At 51.5% G+C, this 23,057-nt stretch overlaps 1 protein-coding gene across 3 annotated transcripts in view; it reads left to right on the forward strand.

The window, feature by feature from the left end:
- Positions 1-23,057, forward strand: part of LOC146813606 (uncharacterized) — a 435,136-nt gene that overhangs the window by 153,810 nt on the left and 258,269 nt on the right. The window contains exon 2 of one of the 3 annotated variants that reach the window (XM_085620351.1): positions 22,549-22,759. The exons of 1 other annotated variant lie outside the window; for it this stretch is intronic. The gene's annotated coding sequence lies outside the window, so the exon portion shown is untranslated. Of the gene's footprint in view, positions 1-5,191; positions 5,477-22,548; positions 22,760-23,057 lie in introns of all 3 variants that reach the window. One more of the 3 variants, XM_085620352.1, reaches the window with a different exon arrangement.

Below are 23,057 nucleotides of genomic sequence, written 5' to 3' on the forward strand. Positions count from 1 at the left end.
ATGCAGCCTCTGTACCATTGCATCAAGGAAAGCGTGGAAGAAGCGCGAAAGTGCACTTTGCGAGACACCTCCTGCTGTGGCAATGACCCCCTGAAAACTCCCTGATGCCAGGAGGTGCAGTGAGCACAGCACCTGAACATGGGTGGGAATGGAGTGTGCACTGCGTGTGGGGTGCTCAAGTATGGGTGTCAGCTCCCCTTTTAAATCCAGGATGCTGTGTGGGTGCAGCCTGTAGTTCACATGGATTTCCTCCTCGGTCAGTTGGAAGAGGGTGATGCGTGCTCTGTAGATCCTTTCCTGGCGTCTCCTTCTCTGTGTGGCATCCCTGATTCGCAGCCTCCTGGCTATCACGTACAGGCCAGCCATGGTGGGAAGTCCCTGTGGAATTGTGGGCCTGTTTAAATAGGTTGCACTTGGTTACCACCTGCGAGTTGGTGGTAATTGAGAAGTTCAAAAAAGCGAATTTCGAGGATTAGCTATTTGCGATTTTTTTTTTTTCCTACATCTAATTTTGCGAATTCACAATTTGCGAGGTCGGTACTAGCGATTCTCGCAAATAATGGCACGCAGACTGCGATTACGCAATTTTATTCGCAGATTCTGCGATACGCAAAACTGCTAATCGCTAAATTAGCGATTCGCTTTTTAGAGCAGCTGACACCTTTCCTACATTGGTGCAGTCAGTTTTGCGATCGCAAACACCCAGATTTTTGCGAATCGCAGTGTTTGCGATCGCAAAAGTGATTCCTACATATGGCCCGTAGTGTCCTGCGAGACACGTTCTAGTGTCTCACAGGAAGTTGTAACCCCAGCCACTCCCTCGAGGGCTGGACACACTGCCCCCCCACACCCATCCATCATGGGTGCCACGAGTGACGTGGCCCCGTCAATAAAAGGGCCCGAGTGCACGTGCTCGTGGGCAGTTACTGTAGCCTACCACCTGGTGTCTGTGTCAATCATTGCCGTCATGCGGGCCTGAGGGCCGACATCACACCCTGCTCTCTGCCACTGATCTCCCACTCTCTGCCTCTGCCCCCCCGCCTCCCCTGCTCTCTTCCTCTGCCCCCCCTGCTCTCTGCCTCCGCCCCCCCTGCTCTCTGCCTCCGCCCCCCCTGCTCTCTGCCTCCGCCCCCCCTGCTCTCTGCCCTCTGCCTCCGTCCCCCTGCTCTCTGCCCTCCCTGTTTCTCTGCCTCTGCCCTCCCTGTTCTCTGCCCCCGTTCTCTGCCTCCGCACCCCCCAGTTTTCTGCCTCCGCACCCCCCGCTCTCTACCCCCTCTCTGCCTCCGCACCCCCGGCTCTCTACCCCCTCTCTGCCTCCGCACCCCCGCTCTCTACCCCCTCTCTGCCTCCGCACCCCCTGTTCTCTGCCTCCGCACCCCCTGTTCTCTGCCTCTGCACCCCCTGTACTCTGCCTCCGCACCCCCCTTCTCTGCCTCCGCATCCCCCTCTCTACCCCCACCCCCCCTCTCTACCCCCCGCTCTCTACCTCCGCACCCCCCGCCTCCACCCCCACTCTCTGCCTCCGCACCCCCCGCTCTCTGCCTCCGCACCCCCCGCTCTCTGCCTCCGCACCCCCCGCTCTCTGCCTCCGCACCCCCCGCTCTCTGCCTCCGCACCCCCCACTCTCTGCCTCCGCACCCCCCGCTCTCTGCCTCTGCACCCGACGCTCTCTGCCTCCCTTGCTCTCTGCCTCCCCTGCTCTCTGCCTCCGCACCCCCTGCTTTGTGCCTGCTGCCGCATCAATTTTTGCGTGCAGTCAAGGCCAATAGCTTTGGCTATGGGAGAGGTGTGGCGCAGCAGCTAGAGCGGCTGACTCCAGAGAGCGAGCTCACGGTTCGATCGCCAGGGGCAGCTCAGCTCGGCATCATGTGACCCTGGGCAGTAGCTCTCTTAATCTCCCCGACGTCCACCAGCGCCTTGAAACCTTAAGGGGTGGCATGTTTGCGCTTTACAAATAGACAATATTATTCTGGCTTTAGCGCACCAGCGCTGGCAAACGTAGGCTTGCAGAGATGCAGTTTGCATGCATTTCCATATTAAATCCAGACCTGTGTTTTGAGGTCTGTATGTTTTGGTATTTCAAAAGCGTGTTCCTAGTTGGCTAGCAATGGAGGCTGTTGACTCTGCTAGTTCAGGCCTTGTTCCAGGATTAGTCCCAGGCTGTGGCTGAACTGGAGGGGTTTGTTATTGCTTCCCTAGCGGTGTATCTGTCCAGTTTTCATCGATGACCTGCAGTGGGTGTCGTCCTAGTTTCACTCGCCGCCCACTATTTGAGAGACCAATATTGTGGACCTTTATTTGGCTTCTCGACTAGCTGATGCATGCTGTGTTGGGCGACTGTGCCACTTGGTGTTGTCTTAGGTGCATGGAGTCCCTTGCTGGAGGGATGTGTCAATGACCTTTGCGGTGCACGAGTGGTCGCTGGTAGTAAAGGCTGAGCCTGGCATTATTGTAAAATGGAGGTTCCCATTCTTCTTGCCACCATGGTTGGCTTGTGGTGGCTTGAACTGGTGAAGGTGGCTACGGAGATTACAATCTTAGGAGAAAAGACTGCAGAGCACCGGAGATTCTAGGTGTTGGGAAGTAAATGTCCTCTGCATGGAAATGTGGGCGCACATCTGCCGTGAGTGCCCATGTGTGTGGATGTCTGGGTTCCAAATGCAGATTTTTTATTTCTCCAAAAGCAAACCTGGATCATGCCTGTGCCACAACATAGGCCTGTTTTACGGATTTCGGTCTTGTGGGACCAAGAGAAGTGCCGAAAGCGATACCCTCATAGTGGTGGAAGGCTGCTGAGGAGCTCAAGTGCGGGGGTGGCCGCGTATCGCGAGTGATCAGTAGGAGTGAATGGCTCCTTTTTAACCTGTGTCACTGGAGTGAGGCCACAGGCGCAGGCAACCCTTTTAAAGTTCCACTGCTGTGTTCTTACTTCATCCTCGCTGTTCGACCTGGCACCATTGGTGTGGGTCTCCCTTCCATTTTTTGCTGTTGCCTCAGGTGTTTTTGCTGGTTAGAGATGCTTTGGGCACTGTGTCACTACTGTCCCGTGCCACAGTGCAAGCGCTTCCTATGGTAAATTGATGTATGGATTAGTGACTCCATGATTGGCTTGATTGGTTTACTTGTCAGACCCTAGTACAGTGCACTGCGTGTGCCCAGGGCTTGTAACCAATGCTGCTGGTGGGCTTGCAGAACTGATTGTGCCACCCACCGGAGCAGCTTGTAAAGAGTGTCTCAGGTCTGCCATTGCAGGGCCTGTGTGCAGTCTGGTACTGCCATGCTGACTGGGCAGTGCACCCACTTGCCAGTCTCTAAACCTTCCCTTTTATACATATTAGTCACCCCTATGGTAGGCCCAAGGGCAGGGTGCATTGTAGATAAAAGGTAGGACATGACTTGGTGTGTGTGGCATGTCCTAATAGTGAATTACAGCCAATTTCGTTTTTCACTATTGCAAGGCTACCTGTTCTCCATAGGCCAGAATGGGCAGTTTGGTTAATACGTTTTATAATCCTAACTGACTCAGGGGACATGGTTGAAATTTGAGTTTAGTATGCCTGAACTCAGAATGATAAAATGCATCTTTTAGTGAAGTTGGTTTTAACATTCTGTGTTTGAAAATGCCACTTTTAGAAAGTAGGCATTTTCTTGTCTAACCATTCAAACCTGCCTTTGCTAGGTTGTGTATTCCTTGTCTGGAGTTTGAGTGACAGGAGCTGGGGGATTCCAGGAGACAAGGTGGGTATGCCCAGTGGTGAATAGAGAGATCTGCATGTAGATGGGTGGGAGAAGTTGCACCTGGGACCTGAATAGGGCTGTGCCTTCCCTCCACAATGCTGTCTCCACCTCCTGTGGTGTGTCTGACGTCCCTGCCCTGCACTGTGAAAGGAAAGAAGGAGACATGTCAACAAAGTGCTCCAGGACTGACTAGAACTGGTTTGGACTAGACAAAGGCCTCTCTGCCTTCAGAGAACAAAGGGAAAAGGAGTATAAATATTGGGACCCTGACCCAAGAACTTTAAATCACTTCTGGGAATCAAGACGAAACTTTGCTGAGAAGAAGCGGGAAGCTGAAGGAGGAGACTACCCCTGTGCTGTGTGTTTGGGGGTTGACCTGCAGTGGTTCTTCATTGCTAAAGAAAGGAGAAAAGGACGGAGTGTGCTTTCTATCAACTTGAGGAAGAATCTCCAAGGGCTTGAACTAGAGCTTGCCTCCTGCCTGAAGTCTCAGGGATACAAGACTTTACCAATCAGCTCCCCCCTGAATTCCCTTGCTGGGAACTGAAGTGCCTGCTGTTGTGCTGGGCCTTCTGAGAGACTGCGTGTCGCTGGGGGCTGGAAGCGCGACGCAACAACGAGAAGCGTGTCTCCTCCACAGCCGCTTATACATTCTCCATTGACTATGACTTGGTGGTTGGCATTACCGATATCTACCTTTTTTTCGAATTCTTTATATCTTCACCCTTTCGGTTTCTCCTTAACGTTGTTTAACTTTGAATTTGACCATCTAAATTCACTTGGTGTTGGTCGCTTATCTTGATGCTTAACTTAGGCATTTTCTTTTCTTTTCTTCTCCTTTCTAGCTACAGCTCATTATTTAAATATTTATCCCAATTTTTCTTTTTACCCACAGACCAATTGTTTTTAATGTTGGATATAGCCCGGCACTATAATTAAATGACGTTGGAAATGAAGATGTATAACTCATTTTCCACTGTATGACTCACCCTATGAGCCCTGAAGAAGGAGCTGTTGAGTTATTATAAGATCTCCGAAACGCGTGTCGGCGCTTTCCCTTTGTGCATTTTTTAGTAATTGTTTTTTGTAATTTGCTGCTTACTGTTTTGTTACATTGTCATGGTTGTTCTTCATTTGTAGATTTTTGATTTGTTCATGTTTTTTTATTGTTATTCATCTCTGTTATTATGTCTTGTGCTGGATATGATGTGCCCTATTTTACCATTGTCACTTGTGTGTGTATGAGGTTTTGTATTTGGATTATTTATATATAAAAAAATGGAAAATGAAAAATTATTTAATAAATTATCTTTTGTATACTTTTGGTCTGTGGGTTTGATCTATTGTATGAACATATAGCCTATTTCTAAAATATATATGTGTAGGAAGTTTAGCCTGTTTTTCTGAATACTTTTATTCCCTGAATACTTCCTCACCCATTCAACTTTTTCAGGGTCCCTCGCACGTAGTTTTGTTAGCCTCCGCAGCCACTAACATCCATCGCTTAGGACCAACGTTGTCGCATCACAACCAAGATGCCATTTTGTTGCATCGCACCGGAGAAGAGTATTGCATCGAGGTGCCAGCGTGTCGCATCGCACCAGAGATCAGTAAGAAACCGACACATCAACTCCCCACACAGTAAGGAAGCGAGCATCAACTCCCCTGCGCAGCAGTAAGGAACCGACGCTTCACCTTCCCTGCAACCCTTTTGTTTTCGTTGTGCTACGCATCTAAGGTACATTCAGAGTAAAGTGTCGCATTTACAACTTGAGAGAACTGAGCTATTTTATAAAATTTAAGAGACTATTTTTGAGTATGGTATTGTGGATTTTTGTCGTCTGGTCTTGTGTTAAGTCTATATAAAAATACCTATTTTTATAATACAACCTGTGTGGTGTCCATTTGCAGTGTTGTCACTGTATTACTGTATGTGTTCACAACCGCTTTACACACTGCCTCTGAGATAAGCCTGCCTGCTCGTGCCAAGCTACCAAGGGGGTGAGCAGGGGTTATTTTAGGAGTGTAGCCCCTTACCCTGACTAGACGCAAGGGTCCCTATTTGTCACAGGTACCTACCTATGCCAACTAGAGACCCCCAAATCTAACACTCTCCTACATCAGTTTCATGTAAAGTGCTGCAGAGGAGTGGTGACTCTGCCCTGGATGTATGGTACAGTACAGGGATAGGTCTGTGCTGTGCATGGTGAGTGCATGTACTGGGTGTATGTATGCCTGTGAGGGATACAGTACATGAAAGATGTAATGCTGTATAAAGCTGCACAGGGAACGCACATCCTGGATGTAAGTGTGCTTGCACAAAGTACCCTACATGGAGGGTGAAGTGTTGTGCAGCGCACATGGTGAATATATGTGCTGACACTTTGTGTGTTTGCAAGTAGCACACCTTGGCATGATGCGGAAAGCATACAATACTGAACAGTGCACGCAGAGTTAATGTATGTGCTGTATGTATGTGTGCCTGGATGGCACTGTACATGGAGGTAACCGTACTGGACAGTGTGTGCGCTGTGTATATATACAATGAATGAAAGTGTACCTGCATTGGTACATGATGTGGAGGACACTGGGTTCCAGTTTGGGAGACCCAGTCCTGCATGGTGAAGACGTGAGGAGTAGGGGAATCACCCCAGACAGATCTTGTATTGCTGCATTCCTGTGAGCTATGTGTGACATAGAGAGTCTCCCCCCTCCCCTTACACTTCAAAGGATGCTCTTTGATTCAGGGAACGATCTCGAGGAAGGGGCCTGGACACATCTCAGGAGGGGAGAGGGGGCGGATAAGGGAATCCTACAGAGCAGGGCTGGGGTCCTGGGATTAACGTTGTTTTCTGATGTACATATCACTTTGGTTGAAATCCAGGTGTCAACTCTAGTCACTCCCATGGCCTGTGTTCTCAGACTATCAACTTCGGAGTCTCTCCTGCTGTGACAGACGGCTTTTCAAGAGGAAGAGGAGACGTCTGTAATAAAAAAGAAACTGAACCCCAACTTGAAAGTTCAGACTCCTACCCTAAATCTCATTTGGTCTTTGGAAATGGACTATTGGAAGGAGAGATTAAGACCTCAAAATTTGCCGTATGCCAAGCAGCCAGAAGGGATACGGGAGGAGGGGGCGTTCTGCATGACTTCTCTCTGTGACCAGAACTCTGGGCCAAGGCCAGCTGGGGGAGGGGGCATCCCCCAGGGAAACCACGACCATCTGCTCTGGAGCAGCAACGCCTGCCTAAGACCAGTGTGACCTGTGAGGGAGAGGAAAGCATTGGAGTCCAGTAGGGACCCCTGCCGGGAGGACTCCTGGTCAAAGATGTGATGAGATGGCCGTGGCACCAAACAGACCATTGCCCATGTGCAGGAACAGGTTGGTGACCCCGTATGCCAGAAGAAGCGCGCAGTGAAGTCAGACGTGAATTGAGTGCCGGGAGTGCCAAGACCTGTGCGCACCTTAGCGGCAATCCCATATGCAGGAGGGTCCGCCATGGTGTAGGTTGCCATACATGTGAAGACGGGAGCCTAGTTGCGAGTTCTGCAGCAACCCTGTATGCCAGGAAGAGCTGCCGGTTCTAAGGAGCTGATTTGGGCTGTTGCCCCACTCAATACACAGCGCATAAGAGATATTTAGAGTGCGGCAAAAGTATTCAGAAAAAGTCGCAAAAACAAAATATACAATTTCTTGTGGAGTAGTATTGGCAGTATCCCCTGGGTGTACCGATATTGGTCTGATATCTGGCTAAGGTCCTGAGGAAGGTAGTGTTATCCATTCTTCGAGCCACCGAAACGCATCGAGCAATGCTGTTCAGATCCTGCTATATGCAGTTGCGTTAAATGGTCGTGGAGATTTAAAACAACTCTCTGTCTCCCACTTTCCAGATATATGCATTTATGAATGTGGTATGAGTGTATTTGAGGAGGAATGTATGTGAGGTAGTTTGTATGAATGTTCTCTTTTTGTCTCTTTACCCCGGGGTTTATGATGTAAAGATGTTTACACATGAAAATGTCATGTCATTATTATGCAGCACTGTGTGTATATGCTTATTATATTGATTTTATATGTAAAAATATGTGAAAGAAAATACAAAAATATTTTTGATAAAACAAAGAAAATAAATAATGTGAATATTTAAAAATATGATTATATTTTTGTAATTTTTTTTGTTTAGTTCTACCTCAGCCCATCTTGAATTCATTTTCAGTCAGATGAAAGAAATCTAGGTTGCGAGGGAGCGTTCGCAGATTGCGTTGCTGATTTGGGCTGTTGCTTGGAGGATAAAAATGCGATCTGCGGGTTGACAAGAGCACCGAGATCTGCCCCCAAGCTGTCCCTGGATTCAGGAATGTCTGGAGGACTTCGGCACATTGCTGGGCCCAGAGAAGGAGCCCCAGGATGAAAAACCTCCCACCCCGGGGAGCAATAAACTTCCCTCGTCGACGGACTCCATAGAACACCACCTGTCGCTCCGGGCGCACCTTCGATCTATGGTGGAGCCAGCCGTGTCCTTCAGGGAGAGCCTGCGCGCCCTGGGTGCTTCTAGGCATCCCCTGTGCAGAATGACTCCACGGAGCAGCGCTGGCGCATTGGAGTCCTCACGGTCAGGCCACCCACTGAGACCCTGAACTCTTCCGTGTTACCAAAGTGGGCCCGGGGCACTCACTGCGCCATCACAGAACCCTTTGACTACTTCCGGAGAGTCGGAGTGGACTCTTGAGTAAGGCCTACCAGTGAGCATTCCCTGGATGCAGCCACCAGTGAATGGGGAATAACCCTTACCACACTGCGAAGAGTGGGTGGGACAGGAATGTATCCACGAAACACTAGAGCCCGACCTCGAGGGATTGTGTTATTGCTTATGAATGTTGTCATATTTTTTAGAATGTGTAGAGTTAGAAATACAATACTTTTTATAAATATAAAAATAAGTATTTGACTGGACGTTGAGTGTCAGTGCGGTGCACTTTGAGTTATGGGCCGTGTCCTCTAACCTGAGCCGTCGTGTGACGCGTGTGAGCTGGGTGCTTGCAGGAAGCCCAGATTAACAGCAGTGCCAATCCACGGTTCCCTTTTACCCTGGCTGAGTCTCTTTTATGCGGATTCTACCCGTTCTGCAGTGCTCACCACCATCTTTATGCGGTTCTCTCTCAGCCCGCGCTTTCATAGGTGCACCTGTATTTGAGCCTGGTTGTCCGCTTGAACCTACAGGGCTCTGCTGCTCTGTGGCGGCTTCTGCCTACTCTATGAGTAAGAAGTACCTCACAACGTCCTCTTGGTATTGATCAACTAGAGCTCTGGGGCAGCGCGTGCCGCCAGGGGAGGGTGGAGCGGACCAACTTGTAGGAGGTAAATGTGGAACTGCAAACACCTAGCCAGGCAGAATCGGTGAAAGGGCGGGTGACTATGGAATCGGTGGCAGGGTCAGGGTGGGTGGCTGCAGATTCAGTGTCAGGGTGGGTGGCAGCAAATCGGTGACAGGGTGGGTGGCTGCAGAATCGGTTTCGGGGTCCGGGTGGGTGCCTGCAGAATCGTTGAAGGGAGGTTGACTTCAGAATCGGTGTTGGGGTGGTTGACTTCAGAATCGGTGACGGAGTGGCTGGCTACAGATTTAGAGGCAGGGTGGATGGCTGTAGAATTAGTAACAGGGTGGGTGGCTGCAGAATCTGTGACCGGGTGGATGGTTGCAAAATCAGTGACCGGGTGGGTGGCTGCAGAATCGGTGACAGGGTGGGTGGCTGCAGAATCAGTGACAAGTTGGGTGGTTGTAGAATCGTTGTCAGGGTGGGGGGCTGTTGAATAGGTGTCAGGCTGCAAAATCGGTGAGGGGGTGGGTGGTTGCAGAATCAGTGAGGGGGTGGGTGGTTGCAGAATCAGTGAGGGGGTGGGTGGTTGCAGAATCTGTGACTGGGTGGGTGGTTGCAGAATCTGTGACTGGGTGGGTGGTTGCAGAATCTATGACTGGGTGGGTGGTTGCAGAATCTGTGACTGGGTGGATGGTTGCAGAATCTGTGACTGGGTGGGTGGTTGCAGAATCTGTGATGGGATGGGTGGTTGCAGAATCTGTGATGGGATGGGTGGCTTCCGAATCAGTGACTGGGTGGGTGGCTTCCGAATCGGTGACAGGGTGGGTGGCTGCAGAATCTGACAGGGTGGGTGGCTGCAGAATCGGTGATGGGGTGGGTGGCTTCCGAATCGGTGACTGGGTGGGTGGCTTCCGAATCGGTGACTGGGTGGGTGGCTTCCAAAACAGTGACTGGGTGGGTGGCTGCATAAACGGTAACTGGGTGGGTGGCTGCAGAAATGGTGACTGGGTGGGTGGCTGAAGAAACGTGACCAGGTTGATGTCTGCAGAAACGGTGACCAGGTTGATGGCTGGCAAAACGGTGAACGGGTGGATGGCTGGAGAATCGCTGACAGGGTGGGTGGCTGGAGAATTGGTGACAGGGTGGGTGGCTGCGAGTCAGTGACTGGGTGGGTGGCTGCAGAATCTGACAGGGTGGGTGGCTGCAGAAAGGGTGACAGGGTGAGTGGCTGCAGAATCAGTGGCAGAGTCAGGGTGGGTGGCTTCCGAATCTGTGACAGGGTGGGTGGCTTCCGAATCTGTGACTGGGTGGGTGGCTTCCGAATCTGTGACTGGGTGGGTGGCTGCAGAAACGGTGACTGGGTGGGTGGCTGCAGAATCGGTGACTGCGAGGGTGGCTGCAGAATCTGTGACGGGGTCAGGGTGGGTGGCTGCAGAATCGATGAGGGGAAGGTGACTTCAGAATCGGTGACTGGGTGGTTGACTGCAGAATCGGTAACGGGGTGGGTGGTTGCAGAATCGGTGACAGGGTGGGTGGCTGCAGAATTGGTGATGGGGTGGGTGGCTGCAGAATCGGTGATGGGGTGGGTGGCTGTAGAATTAGTGGCAGAGTCAGGGTGGGTGGGTGCAGAATCTGACAGGGTGGGTTGCTGCAGAATCGGTGACAGGGTGGGTGGCTGCAGAAATGGTGACAGGGTGGGTGGCTGCAGAAATGGTGACCAGGTTGATGGCCGGCAAAACGGTGAACGGGTGGATGGCTGCAGAAGCGGTGACAGGGTGGGTGGATGGAGAATCGGCGACAGGGTGGGTGGCTGCAGAATCGGCGACAGGGTGGGTGGCTGCAGAATCGGTGACAGGGTGGGTGGCTGTAGAATCGGTGACAGGGTGGGTGGCTGCAGAAACGGTGACCAGGTTGATATCTGGCAAAACGGTGAACGGGTGGATGGCTGCAGAAGCGGTGACAGGGTGGGTGGATGAAGAACCGCTGACAGGGTGGGTGGCTGGAGAATTGGTGACAGGGTGGGTGGCTGCGAGTCAGTGACTGGGTGGGTGGCTGCCGAATCAGTGACTGGGTGGGTGGCTGCCGAATCGCTGACAGGGTCGGTGGCTGCAAAGTCGCTGACAGGGTGGGTGGCTGCAGAATTGCTGACAGGGTGGGTGGCTGCAGAATTGCTGACAGGGTGGGTGGCTGCAGAATTGCTGACAGGGTGGGTGGCTGCAGAATCGCTGACTGGGTGGGTGGCTTCAGAATCGGCAACTGGGCGGGTGGCTTCAGAATCGGTGACTGGGCGGGTGGCTTCCCAATCGGTGACACTGGGTGGGTGACTGCAGAATCTGTGACAGGTCGAGTGGCTGCAGAATCGGTGACCGGGTGGCAGCAGAGTCGGTGCAGGAGGGTGGCTATGGATTTGGTGACCGGGTGAGTGACTGTTGTACAGCGGACTCAAACTCCAGGGGCTCTTGCCAGACTCTGGCCGTAGTCTGGCTCACTGTAAAGTTCTGCTGGTGATGTGCTCTGCGGTACCTTCTTCTCGGGCCGTTGGTGCTGCTGAGTGGTACCTTCTGCTGGGGCAGCAGTGCTGCTCTGCGGTACCTTCTGCTTGGACAGTTGGTGCTGCTGTGTGGTACCTTTCGCTGGGACAGTCGGTGCTGCTGTGTGGTACCTTCTGCCTGGGCCAGGGGTGTTGCTGTATGGTACCTTCTACTGGGGCCAGCGGTGCGGCTGTATGGTACCTTCTACTGGGGCCAGCAGTGTGGCTGTGCGGTATCTTCTGCTGGGGCCAGGGGTGCTGCTGTGTGGTACCTTCTCCTGGGGCCAGCTGTGCGGCTGTATGGCATCTTCTACTGGGGCCAACGGTGCGGCTTTGCGGTATCTTCTGCTGGGGCCAGGAGTGCTGCTGTGCGGTATCTTCTGCTGGGGCCAGGAGTGCTGCTGTGTGGTACCTTCTGCTGGGGTCAGTGATGCTGCTGTGCGGTACCTTCTGCTGGGGTCAGTGATGCTGCTGTGCGGTACCTTCTGCTGGGGTCAGTGGTGCTGCTGTGCGGTACCTTCTACTGGGGCCAGCGGTGCTGCTCTGCGGTACCTTCTACTGGGGCCAGCGGTGCTGCTCTGCGGTACCTTCTGCTGAGGCCAGTGGTGCTCCTGTGTGGTACCTGCTGCTGGGCTAGCGGTGCTGCTCTGCGGTACCTTCTGCTGGGGTCAGTGGTGCTGCTGTGCGGTACCTTCTACTGGGGCCAGCTGCGTGGTTGGGCGGTACCTTCTGCTGAGGACAGGGGTGCTGCTGTGTGGTACCTTCTGCTGGGCTAGCGGTGCTGCTCTGCGGTACCTTCTGCTGAGGCCAGCGGTGCGGCTGTATGCTACCTTCTCCTGGGGCCAGCTGTGCGGCTGTATGACATCTTCTACTGGGGCCAGCGGTGCGGCTGTACGTTACCTTCTGCTGAGGCAAGGGGTGCTGCTGTGTGGTACCTGCTGCTGGGGCCAGTGGTGCTGCTGTGTGGTACCTGCTGCTGGGGCCAGTGGTGCTGCTGTGTGGTACCTTCTGCTGGGGTCAGTGGCGCTGCTATGCGGGACCTTCTGCTGGAGTCAGTGGTGCTGCTGTGCGGTACCTTCTGCTGGAGTCAGTGGTGCTGCTGTGCGGTACCTTCTGCTGGAGTCAGTGGTGCTGCTGTGCGGTACCTTCTACTGGGGCCAGCGGTGCGGCTGTGCGGTACCTTCTGCTGAGGCCAGGGGTGCTGCTGTGTGGTACCTTCTGCTGGGGCCAGCGGTGCTGCTCTGCGGTACCTTCTGCTGAGGCCAGTGGTGCTCCTGTGTGGTACCTGCTGCTGGGGCCAGCGGTGCTGCTGTGTGGTACCTTTTGCTGGGGCCAGTGGTGGTCCTTGTGAGAAGCTGGCCTGGCATATGCTGTCCACTAATTATAGTGGGCACCCTGTACCAGTCCAGACAACCCCTTATTGGTTATAGGTTAAAGACAACCTTTATTGAAAGCTATCCTAGTGGTAGCTATGGAGAGCAGCCTTCAGGCTAAGTCTTGAAGGAATGTAAAGCAGCTTGTTTTACCAGTCTATAATCTCTTGAATGATCAAATGAAAAGACAACCACACCAGGTATATATATAAAATATATATATTTATTTCTAAACACACCCTCCTAGTCTCTTTATGAGACTAGAGGTCAAAACACATGTTACACTTCAAATAGAACAGTAAAATAGCACAAATACACGTCAGGCCCAAGGGGCGAGCCAAACCATATACTAAAATAGTGGTATAAGAACCACGACTTAACTAGACACAAGGCCTAGAGCCTGTAGAATCGCTGGGACCCCAAGGAACCACCCAAGGTAGTGACACAGGGGACCCACGGGGGCCGTGTGAGAACACAGCCGCGAACTCCTGTTAGCTTCTATGGTGAAAGTCGCGGTTAGGTTTTTAAAGATTAGGGACACTTAGAAATGAGTCAGGACCAAAATCTTTGGGACTTAGGAAGTTCTAGGGCCAACACCCATGGGAGCACCAGAGTACTTGTGTTATCTCACCCAGGGAAGCCAGGTGCATAGGTGTCAAATGGTGTCGGATGGCGTTGTCTATTTCAGTGGGAGCTGGCAAAGAAGTGCTGCTGCCAGGAAGATTAGAAGTGTCCGAAGAGATCCAAGCCTGGATCAAGGATGAGAAGTATCTGAAAGCAGAGGGGACAGAGTCTGGGTCACTTGCCAGTGACCAGAAAGGTGATCGGTGGATGCCCACAGATGTCAGGTGATTTCAGGTGAAGAATGTGAAGCTTGACTCTTCAGCCACGAGGACCAGGAGGCGTCGACGACAACCAGGAGCTGGATTTGAGTTATCCCGCGAAGGATGTCGAATTCTGTAGCATTGGTGCCCAGATTGGACACAACAAGCCTTGGCAACAGCAACCCACGCAGAAAGGAGAAAGATGGTTCAGTGCAGACCAGCAAGGTCTGAGGGACTCACCACTTGGTTGGGAGTCGGGGCACATCTGGAGCAACCAGGGGAGCCCAAAGAAAATCAAAGTTACCCCCTCGGAGACCAACCAGTCGATGGACCAGGGATCACGAAGGGACCTCGAGAGGAAACACAAAATGGTGGCCCACGGGTCACTCGGGGTGACTAGGCCAATAATCTTCAGTGGATCTTCTTCTTGATGTGAGGGCTACAAGTAACCCCAAGCACGACTTCAAGAGACGTCGAGAAGTCAATGCACTTGCAAAAGTACATGGCGACCAGGAGTTCTGGTTTCATGCTACTCACGAGGGCTGTGGGTCTCCGCTTCGCTGGGGACTTGGGTCGGCCTCTGAGATGTCTGGAAATCTCCTTCCTGGGCTGCAAATTCTTCAGAGTCCGGCAGGAGCTTCGGAGATGCAGACCGGAAAAATGCTTCGTTGGTGCCTGCCAAGCAGGGGAGTCACTCCTTGACCCCAAGGGAGATTTCTTCAAGAGCGTCGAAGGTCCAGGATTCAGCTTCAGAGTTTCATCCAGGGATATCTAAAGTTCTGGTTACAGAGGTTCCTTACTTATACCTAAGGAAGGGGTTGGACTAGCTCTGGGGACCCACCTATGGAAGTGTTTGGAAGGAGGGGTGGCTACACCCATTTCCTTTGTCCAGTTTTATGCCAGAGCAGGGGCTGGAAGCCCCTGAACCTGTTTGAGCTGGACTATGCACGGGGACACCAAATGTGCCCCCAGTGCAGGACTTCAAAGCACTCAGAGTGCTGCCACCCAGCCCCAATACACATCATCCTGTCTGGGAGGTGGTTACACCTCCCTGTGACAGGAAACCTATTGTCCAGGCCTCCCCTGTTGGAGTTTCGGTCAGCAGCAGGAGACCAGACCCGTGTCTGTGGCTGCAGCATTCATTTTGTGATGCCAGGGCTCTATTAGATTTCTACCGGGTATACCAGTACTGCCATGTCTCTCCTTCCAGAAGGGTGGGATCATATCTTCACATTAAGAACTGATGTGGGGGTATGATTCCAAGGTGTTTGACACCAAACACAACATGTTTCCGTGCAGCCAGTCCAAAGTTAGCATTAACCGTTTAAGATATAATGCACTTAAGAGTATATGGTCAGGCTGCCTCACTGACAACCCCGGAGAAGAGATTCCAAAGGCTGCAGAGGGGCTCAGCTCATGCCTGGGCAACTTCTCACATATAACCAAGCACTCTGCCTTCAGGATATTGAAGGCCTGCCATAGGAGTGACTGATAGGTTTGTATGTGCAGTGATAGGTGAGGTATAATGAACCTATACCTCAGTAAGGGGTGCATGCACCACCTTACCCAGGCTGCAGTAGCAGACCTGTGGTGTCATTTTGGGTGGCTTTCCAGGGGTGGCATAATAAATGCTTCAGCCCCTGGTAGGCCTCTGGGGTACCTATGCCCTGGGTACATAGTATACCATATACTAGGGACTCACAAGGGTGCCCCAGAATCCAATCTGGAGTGTACCTAAAGTACATGCAATCCATTTAGAGAGGAGGTAGCTAGGCTGGGGACCTGAATAGCAGGTTCCCAGCCAAACTAAGTCAAAAACCATCAAAACACCAGGAAAAAAGTGGGGGCAACCATGTAGTCAGATTCCAGCTTCCTACACTGCTGTGCGGTACCTTCTGCTGGGGCCAGCGGTGCTGCTGTGTGGCACCTTTTGCTGGGGCCAGCGGTGCTGCTGTGTGGTATCTTCTGCTGGGCCCAGGGGTGCTGCTGTGTGATATCTTCTGCTTTGGTCAGTGGTCCTGCTTTGCACCAAGAAGGGCTCTGCACAGAGGAAGACGCCAGTGGGTACCTTATCGGCCGACCTTGGGTGGCGGGGGGGGGGTCCTGATGGGCTCATTTTACTCTCCTAGAAGCACGGCTCTGATGCAGTGGCCTGGAGGGCACAGCCAGGTTTAGCCCCCCTCCCTCCTCCTCTCCCCCCCAGCCCTTCTGTATTTAATGCCATAGTTTTTTGTGGCGCGTCCCTGTTTCATGTTTGAGTGACGAGCGGAGAGCTTGGAAGCTGTGCCTTTTGGAAGGTTGTTCACAGTAAACAAGTACACAACAAACATTGTTTTATTGTGGAGACTTTAGACTTCAGTTGTGAAGAGTTTGTCAACAAAACATCGGCCATCTTCCTCTGACTGGATGGCTTTGTGGGAAGGGGGGGCCTTTGATTTGCAACCCCACCAGCCAATCATGAGGGGAGTCTTGCATGTGACTACTCTTTAAGGAATGTATTCTCCTGACCCCCCTCCCCCCAGGACGCTGGGGGGGGGGGGGGCTGGGGAGACTCCCTACAGGGATTGGGTCCATGCCCTGTGGCTGTCCCATTTATCAGGGATTAAGGGGTATCCACATTTTCACAGCCTAAATACTACTGTTCCCACCCTGCACTTCTACAAACCTCTTTATGCTCCGTGTTGTGTGTTTAAGATTCTGTGCGTCTTTCAAATCTGTTACATTTATTTGTCCTGCAACACAACTTCTCATCATAAATTAACCCACAGCATTCTGTTCTCCCTGGTTACCAGGCACCGGGAGCTGGAGATGGGGGTCCTTCCACTCTGGACTCCTGAGTGTGACTGCACCAGCGGTCTGCCTTCCCCTGCCTCCACAGGGAACAGAAGTAGACCATTGCCGTCTGTGCGCAGACCATTGCCGTCTGTGCGCAGACCATTGCCGTCTGTGCGCAGACCATTGCCGTCTGTGCGCAGACCATTGCCGTCTGTGCGCAGACCATTGCCGTCTGTGCGCAGACCATTGCCGTCTGTGCGCAGACCATTGCCGTCTGTGCGCAGACCATTGCCGTCTGTGCGTAGACCATTGCCGTCTGTGCGTAGACCATTGCCGTCTGTGCGTAGACCATTGCCGTCTGTGCGTAGACCATTGCCGTCTGTGCGTAGACCATTGCCGTCTGTGCGTAGACCATTGCCGTCTGTGCGTAGACCATTGCCGTCTGTGCGTAGACCAATGCCGTCTGTGCGTAGACCATTGCTTCCTGTGCGCAGACCATTGCTTCCTGTGCGCAGATCATCGATTTCGTAGACCATCGCTTTCTGTGCGTAGGCCATCGCTTTCTGTGCGTAGGCCATCGCTTTCTGTGCGTAGGCCATCGCTTTCTGTGCGTAGGCCATCGCTTTCTGTGCGTAGGCCATCGCTTTCTGTGCGTAGGCCATCGCTTTCTGTGCGTAGACCATCGCTTTCTGTGCGTAGACCATCGCTTTCTGTGCGTAGACCATCGCTTTCTGTGCGTAGACCATCGCTTTCTGTGCGTAGACCATCGCTTTCTGTGCGTAGACCATCGCTTTCTGTGCGTAGACCATCGCTTTCTGTGCGTAGACCATCGCTTTCTGTGCGTAGACAATCGCTTCCTTTGCATAGACCATTGCAAGTAGTCAAGGAGTGATATTGAGGAGGTGAAGGGTGCCCGAGAGGAGATGTGGCCCAAAGGCAGGGCCGAACTGGGAATTCAAACCAGCCCTGTCAATTTAGTTCACCTGCAAAGGGGGGGGGGGGAGGGGGAGTACACGGGGGAGCACACGGGGGAGCATTGCTAGTTAGAAGCACTGTTGCAAAACCAGCTCCAATAACAAAAATGGACCCCACTGCTCCACAACCACCCCCCACCCTTCCGGTACACACAGAAAACCCCTGGTGCCCCCTACAGCCAATCCAGATGTGCCCACAGGAAGAACACTTCTTTAAAAAGAAGCATTTGCAATGCAATCGGTCTCGCCTTTGGGACCTTATATGCATTTAGCTATGCAGCACATTGCCTGGGTGCTGAAACATCTACTGTTCTTTAAATTGAGGGAAAGTAAGCACCAAACTGCGTGATAAGCCAGGTATGGGAACTGTTGGACTTGGCCCATTTTGCAGGGTCATCCCTAAACTTTTTGCCTTCCTCCTGTATTTTTTCTGACCTGTTGTTGGCTGTTTTATGACTGTGGGCACCTTACCACTGCTGACCAGTGCTAAGGTGCATATGCCCTCCCTATGGTAAAATGTATACATTGATTGGTGTCCCTGTTTGGCTTATTTGGTTTACTGTCAGCCCCTAGTAAAGTGCACCAGGGGTGCCAGGGCTTGTAAATACAAATACCGCTGGTGGGCTTGCAGCACTGGTTGTGCCACCCACAGTAGCGGCCTAGTAAAATGTGTCTAGGATCTGCCACTGCAGAACCTGCGTGCAGTCTGGTACTGTCACGCTGACTGCGCAAGTGCCCCCACTTGCCAGTCCCTAAACCTTCCCTTAACTACATGTTAGCCACCCCTCTAGTAGGCCCCAGGGCAGGGTGCATTGTAGGCATAAGGTAGGACATGCCCTGATGTGTGTGGCATGTCTTAATAGTGAATTACAGCCATTTTCGTTTTTCACTATTGAAGGCTACCTGCTCTCCATAGGCCAGAATGGGCTGCTGGAGTCACTACACGCTGTGACCCCAGTGGACTCATAGAGCATGGTAGAATGTCAAGTTTAGTATGCCTGAACTCAGAATAACAAAATACTTCTTTTAGTAAATTTTATTTTACTATCCTGCGTTTGTAAATACTACTTTTAGAAAGTTAGTATTTACTGATCTGGCCATTCAGTCTGCCTCTGCGCTGTGTGTGTGTGTGTTCTGCCTAGCAACAGTAAGGAGCAGGGTTGGGGAATCCCCAGAGACAAGCTGGCTGCCAGGTGGTGGGTAGAGAGATGACACCTGGATGGGTGGGAGGAGTACACCTTGACTCTTGAATAGACCTGTGCTCTGCCACCACAAAGCCGGCTCCGCCCCCTGTGGAGCGGCTGATGTCTCTGCCCTGCTGCTGAAAGGAAAGCGCAGAGTCACCATAACAAAGTGCTCCAGAACTGGACTGAGCCAGGCCCAGGCCCCCTGGCGCTAAAGAACAAAAGAATCACTGTATAAAAGTAGGAGCCTGGCTCCTAAGAAATCAGATCCTGTTTGCGCCAAGAAGAAACTCTGCCTGAAGGAGAAGGACCTGGAGAAGTTGAAGGAGGAATACTGTCTCTCTGCCTGAGAGACTGGCCTGCAGTGGGTGCCTGTCTGCTGGAAGGAGTGGGAAAGCCTGAAGAAAAGGACTTTGATTCAACTTGTGCCTTTAAAACAATCTCCAAGGGCTTGCATGTGAACTTGCCCCCTGATCTGCGCCCCAGGAACAGTGGGCGCTACTTCCCCAGATGAAGAGGAGCTGCTGGAGGTGATCTTGAACACTGACCCAGAGTGCCTGTGTGTCCCCCTCTATCTGAGCACCGCGACTTCCGCCCACCGGGGCTGCTGTGAGCGCAGTAAAGGGTGTCTGACTGGCCCGAGCACAGCAAGCAACTGCCCCCCGAGCCGTAGCTCGCAAAGTGAAGAAGAAACTGACCAGGCTCCAAACGCCGAGCCTCTGCGACCCCAGGGTGTGGAGGCCACTGTAAGGACCTGCGACGCACTGATCATCTCCCGATTACAGCCGACAGTGCGTCGCGCTGAAGAATTGCCTCCGAGGCTGCCCCTCGACTCCTGACCTCGTTGGTGGGTGTGTGTTGCCGCTGAAGAGTGCCCCCCCCCCACGAAGCATCCCGGTCCACAGAGGAGCCGGGACCCAGACGCGACGTGGGACACTTGTGCACAACTCTGCAGACTGCTGCGAACATTTGCCCCGAGAGAACAAGGTATTTTGCGACCTACGCGCTGATAGACGGTCCGTACTAACCAGCGTACGGACCGTAACTGCTTTGCCCCTACGTGTGCTTGGTGCGCACCGTACTGCCTGCGAAGTGCCTTAAAGCTTACCTGCTTCCACCTTGTGCCTCGTCCCCACTGACTGGTGCCTGGCGCGTGGTCCGGACCGCACTGGCCTGCAGAGTGACACCGTTCGCCCCGCAACTGCATTCTGGGTGTCCTGCATGCACCGTACTCGCCTTCAGAGATCACCAGGTACTGAGCGTCCTACCCCCGGTACGGACCGTACCTTCGTCAAAGCCAGCAGCAGCGCTCACGCGAGAAGTGTGGGACTTGGCCTGCAAAGCCGAGCGCACGTTCGACGCGTCCTTGCTTAGTACGGCCCGTATGGTTCAAGGCCGGTAGTCGCGTACCTCACGCGAGAAGCGTGGGAAACGGCACGGCGGCTGGAAATAGCGGTACGAAGTGGCTGAAAGCGCCACGAAGCGTATAAATACTCAAAAGACTTCCTTTTAATCAGAATTGTGGCCTTTAAAGACCTATGGCCTACCCTTAAGCCAATAAAAGTAACTGGTTCGTAATTTTACCAAGAGACCTGTATTTATGCAACCTGCCTGAAAGAAAACCTTTTATATAAAGAATTATATTTTACTATAAATACAGCCTTGTGTCTTTGTGTGGTGGGGTGGTGATTGTGTGAGATATCTTGAACGCTTAACCTAATGCCCTCTGGAAATCTAGCCTGACTGCTCGCGCCACGTTACCTAGAGGGTGAGCAGGGGTTATTTTTAAATAGGTAATCCTACGCCCTGACTTAGAAGAAAGGGTCCCTGCTTGTCGCAAGTGCATACCTGCACCAACCAGAGACCCCGGATTCTAACAGGAACACATGGAGAGAAATATTGCCTTTCAGCAGGAAATGGTATAGTCCAAAGCTCTGTTTTTAATATAAAATCAGGGTCATCGGTGGTCACAGTATTCGTACTTCTATGACAAAAGCTCTCGAATCCCTCCATTGGCTGCCTATCGAGAAAAGAATTCTCTTTAAAGCCATGTGTTTCTGTCATAAAAGCCTAAAGGGGAAAGGCCCCAGGTACCTGCATGATTTTCTCACCCCGTACAATCCCAGCCGCCAGCTAAGATCGACAGGAGCATGCTTACTCAAGATCCCCAGGGGAAGGAAAGCTAGGATGGGCGCTCGATCTTTTGGATACCTAGCGGCCACAAATTGGAACACACTCCCTTTCTGGCTATGCGCTGAGCAATCTAAACCAGCCTTTCGCAGAGGACTGAAAACCTGGCTGTACAAACACTAACCCAGCAGTCTCGATCACTCTTGCTGACGTGATTCTAGCACGGGGACACAGCTTATGGGGTAGCCAGGATCTACAAATGAACTATTATTATTATTATTCTTCTTCGGTGGTCATAACACTGAAAATACAAGATTTGAAAAAAATATTATTGTCTACGGGTGCTCGTGGACGACCATTTCTAGGGAAAGGAATCTAGAGAATGCGAAAGTGATTCTGATATTTTACTGACCTCTGCTGGTCATTTTCTATCAAGACAGTTAAATCGAGGCAGTTGCCAGAAGAATGAAAAAAAAGAAAGTTCCTTAGCAGAAAAGCAACTCTGGTATTTTACTGACCTCTACTGGTTGTTTTCTATCAAGACAGTTAAATAGAGGCAGTTGAACAGAAAAGAAAGTCCCTAAGCGGAAGCAGACCAGTCCTAGGGCTAATCTCCAGAGCCCACAAAGTACATACACACAAGTATATATTAAAGTAAATAGAAGAGGTCTCAAATGCTCGACCTAAAAATTACAAAGTCCCTTTTTTGGTTAATGCATAAAGAACATTTGATGGACAGAATTCAGACCAATGTCCTACATTCACCCCAGTACAGAGATCTGGGCCTAAATCCATCATTTTTTGGATCCCCATGCAATTCCAGTTTGAACCCAGCCATATGCAAATCAGTCTTGACCCTGCTCCCCATGGGAACAGTCCAGTCCGAAGTGCCAGGCCAAGTCCTCCCTGGACTGGAAACCAGCATCCTGGGACCGGTTTCGGGGTTTCACCCCTCACCAGCCAGGATAGCTTGACTCCGGTGGAATGGAAGGGTGATGCCCCAAAACCGGTCCCAGGATGCTTGTTTCCGGTCCAGGGAGGACCTGGCTTGGCAGCTCGGGCTGGACTGTTCCCATGAGGCACAGGGTCAAGGCTGATTTGCATATGACTGGGTCCAAACTGGGGCGGCGTGGTGAGCAAAAGAACAATGTATTAAATCCAGATTTTTGTGACTGGGGTTGAATGCTTGCATTGTTCAGCAGTCCGTCTATCATTTGTTCCTTTTGCCTTTTTCTTTTAAGACAATAAAACTTTTCAAACTTTTTGACTTCCAGACTTTCACCAAGACAACTCCTACTGGAGCTTCTTCGCGGTCGACATTTAATCACACCTAGGTCCTGGCCTCCCGCTTCCAACGCAATCACTGGCACTTTTTGGTGCTATTTTCACTTAGATCTTTAAAAATTTCTCTCTCCTGTTCCCATGTTAGATTTTTGTCAATTTAGCCTTATTTTACAAAAAAAAATGTTTAGTTTAAATTGGGTTATAGAATTTTACAGTGTTTTGTGTGAATCTTTTCCACTGTGCATGCACCACATAAATACTTTACACATTGCCTTGGATTTAAGCTGGACTGCTTTATGTCATGTTGCTAAGGATTGAGTAGAGGTTTATTTCATTTCATTTGAGTAACAGCTAGCAGGTGGCAGCCACGCCATAAATAAATCTCCTTTCCTACACCACTTTTCTATTGTTTAATGCTAGATGTGCATTGCATTGGTGAATGCTTGAACCCAGAGGAGTGGCTGGGACATCATCTCATGGAAGCACCTCTGGGAATGAAGACAGCTGTTTGTACCATGTGTCATTTGCTCTGACGTGATCCAAGGGATTGTCTTGGTAGATTGTAATGTTCCGCCTTTTCAATCCTGGCAAGTGGAGGAAATCATAACAGTGAAGTGGTGCAAGAATCGATGTGAGTGGTGCTTTCCTTATCCTTCAAAGTTAAATTATATTGCAATCAAAGTTTTCATTCGCTGGGCTTGTAACACTTGATGTAATGCATCATACATCTGTTGGATGAGCTGGGCACCCACTGTTTGATTAAAAATGATCTGGCAACATGTTAATAACTTAATATGGAAATTTTTAATCACTGATCGTTGCTTCTTTCAGTGGGCTCTGGGCTCTTTATTGTGTTTTCTTTGAGTTAGACACCTGCCCTTTATATTGTTTGCAACACCCATTACATTGGTTGACTTCTTAACCTTTCA

The sequence above is a fragment of the Triturus cristatus genome, chromosome 7 (assembly GCF_964204655.1).
Source record: "Triturus cristatus chromosome 7, aTriCri1.1, whole genome shotgun sequence".
Taxonomy (NCBI): Eukaryota; Metazoa; Chordata; class Amphibia; order Caudata; family Salamandridae; genus Triturus; species Triturus cristatus.